The sequence below is a fragment of the Argentina silus genome (assembly GCF_951799395.1).
Source record: "Argentina silus genome assembly, chromosome: Y".
NCBI lineage: Eukaryota > Metazoa > Chordata > Actinopteri > Argentiniformes > Argentinidae > Argentina > Argentina silus.
Window position 1 is genome coordinate 34,721,805 of NC_139654.1, and position 9,092 is coordinate 34,730,896.

Consider the following 9,092-nt stretch of genomic DNA (forward strand, 5'->3'; position numbering starts at 1 on the left):
CTCAAAAATATAGCAACAATCAGAGGATTTATGTCCACACAAGATTTAGAAAAACTCATCCATGCCTTTATCTCCAGTAGGCTAGATTACTGTCATGGTCTCTTCTCAGGTCTCCCCAAAAAAGCTCTTAGACAGCGACAACTTATTCAGAATGCTGCTGCTAGAGTTCTAACAATGACCAAGAAAGCTGAACATATTAAACCAATTCTTAGATCTCTGCACTGGCTCCCAGTATGCCATATAATTGATTTTAAAATACTGCTGCTTGTCTATAAATCACTCAATGGGTTAGGACCAAAATACATCTTTGACATGCTTGTACAATATGAACCCACTAGACCTCTCAGGTCATCTGGGACCGGTCAACTAACTGTTCCTAGAGTAAAAACAAAACATGGGGAAGCAGCGTTCAGTTATTATGCTACACAAAGTTGGAACAAACTTCCAGAAGACCTGAGACTTGCCCCAACACTGACTACAGTACTTTTAAATCCAGATTAAAAACTCATGTTTCCATTGCATTCTATTACATTTTCACTTTGAGTTAATTTGCACTTTGAATTTTATGCTATATTTGATTTGACTTTGTATGACACTTCTATTTTTTCTTTTGTTACTTATTTGTCTTTCTTTTATTTTCTTCTTAATGTATTTTATGCCTTATGTAAAGCACTTTGTATTGCCTCTGTGTATGAATTATAAATATACAGTGGGGGAAATAATTATTTGATCCCCTGCTGATTTTGTTAGTTTGCCCGATTACAAAGAAATGAGTGGTCTATAATTTTTATGGTACTTTTAGTTTAACAAATAGAGACAGAATATCAACAAAGAAGTCCAGAAAAGACACATTATATGAAGTTATAAATTAATTTGCATTTGATCGAAGGAAATAAGTATTTGATCCCCTACAAACCAGCAAGAATTCTGGCTCATACAGACCGGTTATATGCCCATGAGGCACACAGATTAGTCCTGTCACTTTAGGAAAAGTACTCCTAATCTCTGCTTGTTATGGGTATAAAAGACACCTGTCAATAGAGTCAATCTCTTCCATTCCAACCTCTCCACCACCATGGGCAAGACCAAAGAACATTCAAAGGACATCAGGGTAAGAGTTGTAGACCTGCACAAGGCTGGAATGGGCTACAAGACCATCAGCAAGAATCTTGGTGAGAAGGAGACAACTGTTGGTGCAATTATTAGAAAATGTTTAGAAAATGCTTAGAAAAAAGTTTAGAAAATTATTACAAAATTATTACAAAATGCATCCCCCACTCTATGTTTTGGGTCATTGTCATGCTGGAAGACCCATCCACGACCCATCCTCAGTGCTCTGGCTGAGGGAAGGAGGTTCTCGTCCAAGATCTTATGGTACATGGCCCCGTCCATTGGCCCCTCAATGCAGTGAAGTCGTCCTGTACCCTTAGCAGAGAAACAAGCCCAAAGCATAATGTTTCCACCTCCGTGTTTGACGGTGGGGATGGTGTTCTTGGGATTGTAGCATTCAGCATTTCTCTCCCTCCAAACACGAAGAGTCGAATTTATGCCAAAGAGTTCAATTTTGGTCTCATCTGAACACATCACCTTCTCCCAAGCCTTCTATGAATGATTTAGGTGTTCATTGGCAAACTTCAGATGGGCCTGTACATGTGCCTTCTTGAGCAGGGGGACCTTGCGGGCACTGCAGGATTTCAATCCGTTACGGTGTAGTGTGTTACCAATGGTTTTCTTAGTGACTGTGGTCCCAGCTGCCTTGAGATCATTACCAAGCTCCTCCCGTGTAGTTCTGGGCTGATCCCTCACCCTTCTCATGATCATCCTTACCCCACGAGGCAAGATCTTGCATGGAGCTCCAGGCCGAGGGCGATTGATGGTTATTTTGTATTTCTTCCATTTTCTAATAATTGCACCGACAGTTGTCTCCTTCTCACCAAGCTTCTTGCTGATGGTCTTGTAGCCCATTCCAGCCTTGTGCAGGTCTACAACTCTTACCCTGATGTCCTTTGAATGTTCTTTGGTCTTGCCCATGGTGGTGGAGAGGTTGGAATGGAAGAGATTGATTCTATTGACAGGTGTCTTTTATACCCATAACAAGCAGAGATTAGGAGTACTTTTCCTAAAGTGACAGGACTAATCTGTGTGCCTCATGGGCATATAACCGGTCTGTATGAGCCAGAATTCTTGCTGGTTTGTAGGGGATCAAATACTTATTTCCTTCGATCAAATGCAAATTAATTTATAACTTCATATAATGTGTCTTTTCTGGACTTCTTTGTTGATATTCTGTCTCTATTTGTTAAACTAAAAGTACCATACAAATTATAGACCGCTCATTTCTTTGTAATCGGGCAAACTAACAAAATCAGCAGGGGATCAAATAATTATTTCCCCCACTGTATATTTATTATTTATTATTATTTATAATATATACAGTTGTGGTCAGAAGTTTACATACACTTGTAAAGAACATGTATGTCATGGCAGTCATTTCTACAACTCTTATTTTTCTGTGATGGATCGATTGGAGCACATACTTCTTTGTCACAAAAAACATTCATGAAGTTTGGTTCTTTTATGAATTTATTATGGGTTTTCTGAAAATGTGACAAAATCTGCTGGGTCAAAAATATACATACAGTACCTTGAATTATCAATTTTGGTGATGTAGAAAGTTGTGTCAATCAAATTTGCTTTGTGGCATGGCCACTTCTTATGAGTGATTATGATTAACTATAGCTGGTGACTTATTTCAGCCCATTTAAATAGGGCTCGTTTGATACACTCATTACATTCAGCCAAAAACGGTACAATGGGAAAGTCTAAGGAGCTCAGCACGGATCTGAAAAAGCGCATCATTGACTTGAACAAGTCAGAAAAGTCACTTGGAGCCATTTCAAAGCAGCTACAGGTCCCAAGATCAACTGTGCAAACAATTGTTTGCAAGTATAAAATGTATGGCACAGTTGTGTCACTGCCACGATCAGGAAGAAAACGCAAGCTATCATCTGCTGCTGAGAGAAAATTGGTCAGGATGGTCAAGAGTCAACCAACGTCGCCGAGGGCGAGATTAGTATGGCCTTTTCCCGGCCTAAACACCATTCCCAACGTTACCCAGTTAAGCACAGCAGGATTGGCCCGAGGTTTGAGAGCAACCTTGGTGAATCACCACGACACTGCTAGAAAGAGAAAAAGCTTAGCAGCTGGGGGCCCAACCTGACGAGGGACACCGCGGCTGCGGATGTTCCTGAAACACATTTTATCTTTGATCTATCCTTCAAATAGGTGCAACTGCATAACTGCTTATGAATGATAAGTTGATTAAAATAGGTGTAAACTGCAAACTGATTAATGATAAGTTGATTCGAATGTGTATAACTGATTAATGATAAGTTGATTCAAATGTGTGTAACTGATAAGTTGATTCAAATATGTGTAACTGATTAATGATAAGTTGATTCAAATGTGTGTAACTGATTAATGATAAGTTGATTCAAAAGTGTGTAACTGATTAATGATAAGTTGATTCAAAAATGGGTAACTGATTAATGATAAATGAGTTCAAATATGTGCAAAGGCAAAACTGAATGTAATGGGTCAGGTTGCAGAAGTCCACAATAAAAAGTTTCCTTGAGTCCATGTTTAAGCATGAGAGTGATAAGTGCTCTTATGCCCATGACTAAGCATATAAGTCAGAGTGCTGACTGAATGAACTAGATCAAATTCTATGCTTGACTGAGAACTAGATCGAATTCTATGCTTGACTGTGAACTAGATCAAATTCTATGCTTGACTGAGAACTAGATCGAATTCTATGCTTGACTGTGAACTAGATAAGAAAGGGTGGGGGTAACAAAAAGCCCCATTGCAAGATTATAAAAAGAGCTCCCTGGAGCAGTACAACGGTCATTCCCCGCTGCGGAGCGTGATTCCATCCCTCATAAGCCTCATAGTCATTCCATCCCTCATAAGCCTTTTTACCTCCTCCTGGTAACATACAATATTATAGACTACTGTGCATAATACATCTTAGGATCTGAAGGGTTATATCTGGCCCCTTATTACCTCCTTTGGGTAAATTATCCTTACCGATAAACCCTTTATCCGCAACCACACCAACTGGCACTCATATCAGATTAGAGCGGTCGTTAACCATAGAGATTACCCACTTCTGTGTACAGTTTTATTTGGGGTGATTTTTCAGTGCAGCTGAGGTGGGTAGAGGAAGATATGGGAGGAACTATGGGATGTAGACCGTTAACAGCGGAGTGAGTCTAATCGACACCAATCTACATAGGACCAGTCAGCATCTGACAGGGTAAGACCCCTCAGGCTGAGGATCCACACCTGTTATCAGATGGTTGGTCGGGGGCTGCTGTACAGGGCCTGAATACCCGGGAGACACCAAGAACCACCAAAAAGCAGGTCTGCCATGAATTAGAAGCTGCTGGAACACAGGTGTCAGTGTCCACAGTCAAACATGTTTTACATCGCCATGGGCTGAGAGGCTGCCGTGTAAGAAGGAAGCCGTTGCTCCAGAAGGCTTGACTGAAGTTTGCTGCTGATCACATGGACAAAATTCTGTGGTCAGATGAAACAAAAATTGAGCTATTTGGCCACAATGACCAGAAATATGTTTGGAGGAGAGAAGGTGAGGCCTTTCACCCCAAGAACACCATACCTACCGTCAAGCATGGTGGTGGTAGTATTATGCTCTGGGCCTGTTTTGCTGCCAGTGGAACTGGTGCTTTACAGAAAGTAAATGGAATAATGTAGGATTACCTCCAAATTCTTCAGGAAAACCTACAATTATCAGCCAGAAGGTTGGGTCTTGGACGTAGTTGGGTGTTCCAACAGGACAATGACCCCAAACACACATCAAATGTGGTAAAGGAATGGCTAAATCAGGCTAGAATTAAGGTCTTAGAATGGCCTTCACAAAGTCCTGACTTAAACCCCATCGAGAACATGTGGAGTGTGCTGAAGTCCGTGTCAGAAAGCCAACCAATTTAGTTGAACTGCACCGATTCTGTCAAGAGGAGTGGTCAAAGATTCAACCAGAAGCTTGCCAGAAGCTTGTGGATGGCTACCAAAAGCGTCTAATTGAGGTGAAAATGGCCAAGGGATATTTAACCAAATATTAGCATTGCTGTATGTATATGTTTGACTCAGCAGATTTTGTCACATTTTCAGAAGACCCATAATAAATTCATAAAAGAACCAAACTTCATGAATGTTTTTTGTGACAAAGAAGTATGTGCTCCAATCAATCCATCACAGAAAAATAAGAGTTGTAGAAATGATTGGAAACTCAAGACTACCATGACATACATGTTTTTTACAAGCGTATGTAAACTTCTGACCACAACTGTATATATAAATAACATATAAATAAACTTGCCTTGCCTTGTCCTCCAACAACTCCACTGGCTACACTTCTAACTCCTCACCATCTGTACAAAACCCTCCATGGCCTGGCCCCATCCTACCTCGCCTCACTGCTCCAAACCCACAACCCTGCCTCCCTCCGCAGCCTCAGGTCTGCTGAGGCTGACCTATTAGTCCCCACATCCCGAGCAAGGCTCAAAACCTGGGGGGACTCTGCCTTCTGCATCGTGGCTCCCCGCTTCTGGAATGTTTTCCCCAGGGAGCTCAGGGATGCTCTCACTCTGTCCTCCTTCGAACACTGATCCACCTTTTTAAAATTGCTTTTAATGTTTCATTGATCTAGCTTCTTTTTTTGTTTGTGTTTATTATTTTTCTCTTTGTTTTCCCTGACGTAAAGTGTCTGAGTTTCTAGAAAAGCACTATACAAATACAATGTATTATTATTAAGTTGTCTCTGTACTAGCTATCCAGTCTGAGTTATCTGGGTTTGTAAATGTTTTATTTGTGTGGTTTTTTGTTTTGTTTTTGTGTTGCCTTTTCCCTTCGGTTAAAGTGGGCGTAAACATTTTATGTTGAGGAAATGTCATTATGTTGATGCTTAACCACTGGAATTAAAGAATATGTGGGATATGAGTTGGAGGACTCATATACAATTTTTTCTATGACTGTTATGAGAATGGCTGAGAGTCAAGTGAATGAACTGTACTTCATACGCAAGTTCCTGAGGGAGATCTAGTATTTTACACTATAAAGTAACAGCTCCTGAGTTCTGTATTTGGGGATGTGCTCTGTGAGAATTACCTTAAGGAAATTAATGTGCAAATTAAGACCTGAATGACCTGATTTATAAAGCTGTAATGTAATAAAGCTGATTTCTCCACAGTCTTTCTTTGAACAGCTACTTTACAGCATAACACTTGATTTATAATTACCTCAGTAATGAAATATTAAGAACATTAGATTTGCTCCAACTAAGCATGTGTTGATATAGAATATAGAATATATGACTCAGATTATGAGGTAGGTCTGCATAGTTATTTATCACGTTCGATGAAACTAATGAGAAATGTCCTGTTAGAATAAAGTTGAGTCATCATATAACAAGTGTTAGTGTCGCTCATACCTCATCACATTGCAGTCAGTCTGTATGTATGTCTGCAACTATAGTACCCTTAGTGGGGGTTTGCAGAGGGAATGGCTATAGTAGCATTCGCAGATGTAATTATGAAGCTTGCTCTGTCTTATAATGGACACATATATACATATTATAGTATTATAGCCTTACTCATCTTATACTTATAGCCTAGAGATAATCTAAAAAGTGCCTCCCAATGCATTTGTCCATACAATTAATGGTTAGCATACAGATTGAACTAGGTCCAACATTATACCACAGCAAATTACTGTGTTCCTGAAAGACACTTCAGCTGGACATTGTCTAAATGCAGTGCAGTTGGTTGGTTAATCAATCAAACTTTTAGGTGTAGTTGTGCATTGTTTATATTTCACACACCCCATGATATACAGACTGGTCAGTTGAAGATGAAATGACACACAGGAGTCGTGTTAAGTCAGTTTTAATCACACCAAATGGATTTGTAAAAGTGGAAAAGGAAATGACACAAGGTCACAGTAAACTGACAAGTGGGCATTTATACACACAGTGCTGAGCTCTGCATACGGTGGAGTTGCCCCAAGGGCAACACAGTTGGCATGGTGCCGCTTCCCATGAGTCATTTTGGCATTTCAGAAAAAAACAACAAAAACAACAAAAAAAGTTGAAGCAACAACATTATCCATTCTGATTGGTAGGGAAGCCTGATGATTGATTGCTCCATGCAGATTGTGGTTGGTTGGATGGTTGACCTCGTTGTCTTGTTGTGTCCACATGCGTTTCTTTGTTTGTTTCCTGTGCAGAGGCCTGACTGTAGGCATCGGCCGTAGTTGGTTCCACAGAAGAGATGTTGCAGGTGCATGCTCATTTACAAACAAATATTTATTATCATCATTGAATGGCAGAATGACACACAGAGGACAGAACAGAGTCCCCAGTGTCTAGGTTAAGCTCACTCTTTTGGCTTTGCGTGAAGTTGGCACCAAAAGTCGCGTTGGTAAGTGTGGCGTGTACAAAGCAGTCTGTGTCACTGTCACACCATTGGCTACAGCAGTGCAATTCGCCAGACTTAATTGTCACCATGTAAATGTTTAAGAGTTTTTGTTTCCTTGATTCAAGGGAAAAAAGAGGAAGTTTACTTTCCTCTATTATTTAAAAACACAGATTTTTACATTATTTTATTCTCACTGAAGACCTTCTCAGCAGACCCACTTATAAAGGCTTCAGACAGACAGCTTGAATGTCACCTTTGGAGTTGGAGGCAGACAGAAGAGTGAGAGAAGAGAAGAAGAGAGGGACAAACAAAATAAAAGAGTGAAAAGGAAGTAGAGAAACAGAGAGGCAGAAATTACATCAGAGAGAACAGACATACATACATAAAGACGCACAGGAAAAGTGAGTCATCGTGCATCACCAGGGAGGTGGGGGAGTTCAGCTGTATGACACTGAAACCATGCAGCACTGCAGATACAGCAACTGACTCACAAAGCAGCACAACCTAATACGGTAGCCTACTACACCACCATTGCTTTTTCCTTGAAACCCAACAGAGAAAAGTAAAGCTGTCAGCACATTTAACACTGCAGGGGGCAGGGAGGGGTGCATGTGGTTGTGGGGGAGAACCTCCTGTTGTCATTAGGCACTAGCCCGGCGGGGGGCCACCATCGCAGCAGGATGATGAACACATGTCGTTGACACCACTGACATTTACCATGGAGTTACGTGCAGGATGATGAACAACTGTTGAGACCCCCCCCCCCCCCGTTGTTGACACCACTGACTGTTACCATGGAGACCTCCCCACCCCATACCATAGCCACCCCTATAGTGGAGCCAGCAGCACTCACCACATGAACTCATAGCGTTTAGGAGGTCTGCTGTTCCCCACCTCTGCTTTTTGACTTTCTGTGCTCTTGTAACAGTTCGACATCTGTAGGACAAAAGCAATGTCATATTACATCTGAATATAGACTGCAGGTTTATGGGTTAACTGTATAGACACATGTTAAAGATAAATAGAATAAAACAGTCTCAAAACGGGTAAATACATAAACAAAGCAGAAATAAATAATCTAGTACACTAAGACATCGCTATTCACTACTCCTATCACTAGTGCATATAGCAGTGCTTTCTGTCCTTTAAATATCACTTAATATGGCCTATAACAGTTTGTACACGGTTTTATGCCGTCTACAATACACAACCTAATTAGTTATTGTGCAATTCGACTTTGTAGTGTGTGTGTGTGTGTGTGTGTGTGTGTGTGTGTGTGTATGTGCATACCCACAACAAGACTTAAATCCAGATTAAATACCAGATCAGGACCAACCTCAAAGAGAAAGAACCTTCATTCACAAAATAATCTGTCCATCATATCCTTTGCTCACTTGCTAAATCCTATCACTACCAACGGACACTTTTAGGGTGTTACACTAAAGAACGTCAGCGGAACCAAAAGACGGCGCCCAGAGAAGGTGGTGGAATAAGCCCGAAGGCGTATTTAATAGTGAAAAGGGGGAAAGGGGTAGGGGAGAGAGAGGATAATCCAACGTAGAGTAGTCAGGGGTAGGTCCAGGGTTCGGCAGGCAG